Source organism: Gossypium arboreum, chromosome 8, assembly GCF_025698485.1.
Source record: "Gossypium arboreum isolate Shixiya-1 chromosome 8, ASM2569848v2, whole genome shotgun sequence".
Lineage (NCBI taxonomy): Eukaryota > Viridiplantae > Streptophyta > Magnoliopsida > Malvales > Malvaceae > Gossypium > Gossypium arboreum.
Window position 1 is genome coordinate 129759115 of NC_069077.1, and position 2462 is coordinate 129761576.

Genomic DNA, 2462 nt, shown 5'->3' on the forward strand with positions numbered 1-2462 from the left:
TCACTAAATGACAAAAAAATCTATTTTTTTAAATATTATTTTCTTGTTGTTTTCTACTTATTTTGCTACCATATTACTATTATGTTGCTACTATTTTGTTGTTATTATTTGGATATTGTATAAAACTTATTTTTTTATTATTTTAAAGGCATTTGTTAATTTTGTTATTATTTTAATGGTATTTGCTTGTTAAGTTGCATCTATCTTAGTGCTATTTAAGTCTACATATTTTTAAAATTTATTTTCAATTTGTTGGAAAATATTTATTTTAATTTTTTAGTATTTTGATGTATTATATATATTTAAAAATTATATAAAATAATATAAAAATTAATACATGCGGGCCGGGCTCGAGTTTCAATATTTTTATTTGGGTCGGGCTTAGAAAAAAGTTTAGGCCCATTTTTTGGGCCTGGCCCAACTCGAGCCCAATGAATGGGCCTAAATTTTTAGTTGAGCCCAACCCAAACCTGGCTCGGCCCATGAGCACCTCTAAATTGGATGATGATGATAATAAGCAAGTGTAAAATATATGTGTGTCCAATTGTAATATATATATTTGTTAATAAATAAGATATTTATTATAATAATAATAATTATTATTAAGTTAATAAAGTAAATAATAAAAAGAAACAAAGATGGAACATAAAAGAAAAACAAAGAAAGTTACAGAGAACAAAACGGGAAAGGAAGAAAGAAAGGAGAAAAAAGAAAAGAAAAGGAAAAATTTGGGATTTGAAGCTTTAAGCTTTAAAAGGTAAGTCAATCAAGTCTTTTTCTCTTAATTTTGATGTTTTAAAAGCTTTAAAATAAGGTTTTGATGAAATTAAGTTGATATTTTGAGAGTTCATAGGTTTTCAAGTAGGGTTCATGTTGGACAAATTATGGAATTAAGGATTTAATTGAAAAAATTTCAAGTTAGAATTGATAAAGGGATTAAATTGTGAAGTAAGCTATAAGTTTTATGTTGTAGGGACTAAATTGAGTAAAATTTGAAATTAGTGAAATATACTGAAAATTTAGTAGTTAAATTTGAGTTTGGATGAAATTTGAATAGAAATAGAGTGTGAATTAAATTAGAAAAGTAGATAAATCTAGTTAGGACTAAATTGGAACTAAAATATAAATTGGATAGAAATTCAATTATTATTATAAATTAATGCTGTAATTAATGGTATAATTATTTTAATTTCTGTAGCTAACGTAATACCGGAGACCTCGACAAAGAAAGGAAAGGAGAAGGTTGATGAAGAGTAATCCGAGAATTACGCTTTGTAAATAATCCAAATTTACTTATTAATTGTTGAATTTTGATTATATATGTATGAAAAGATATTAAGGTAAGTATTAGTGTTTTGATATTGAATTGAATGTAAGTGAATTTATGATTAATATGATATTTGAATATTGGATAATTGTGGTGTTGAATTGAATAAAATGGAATTGAATTGAGTATTATTTGTTATTATATTGAATTGAATTGAGATTATGATGATTTGTGACTATTGTAAAATTGATATTGAAATGTATAATTATTGTGAATTGAGAAATGAATCGAATACCCTATTAACTGTATCGGACTGAGTCAGATATAGTTGGCATGCCATAAGATTGGAAGTGTTCAGTGATACTTTGACCTTGAGTCAATGAGGCATAAGTGTCGTACTGTTACTTCGACTTCGAGTCGATGAGGCATCATGTGTGTTGTACTGTTACTATTACTTTGGTTTAATCCGATGAGGTACTAAGTACCGTACTACTACTGCTTACTTCGACAAAGCTGATGAGGCACAATGTGCCATACTGGTGTGTTGGTTGGATCCGTGTATTCGTCTAAGTCCGAGTTATGTTAATAAGGGTAAATTATTACACTGAATAACTGAATGACTATATTACTGGACTGAATTATTGATTGTTATTGATTGTTTGATATTGAATAACTGATTGTTATTGATTGTTTGATACTAAATAACTGATTGTTATTGAATAACAATAAACAAATAATTGTTATTGAAAAATAATGATTGATACTGAGTTTAAAATAAAATAGAGCACTAGATTCAAAGGTGAATATTTGAATACTGATTGAATTTGAGTAGTATTATATATGTATTTTATAATTATTTAAGTGTTGATTTATAGAAATACCACTGAGTGCATACTCAGCGCACGGTTTGTTTCCGTGCACAAGTTAGGTACAAAAGTGACTAATGACTCAACATCCAAGCCAATCCCGAACTCAAATACGTGGTGATGTACTTTTCTCTTTTGAAAATGGCATGTACCTAGGTTGTAATTTTGTTGTTATTTTGATACATAAATATCAATGACAAATGATGGTAATGGTTGTTCCATACAATTACATATGTCTTAAACATAGTCTATATCAAAGTTTTGGGCAATTTTTTTGAATGATAATTTAAATGAATCAATTACGCATCTTATGTTAGATTGTTATAAAC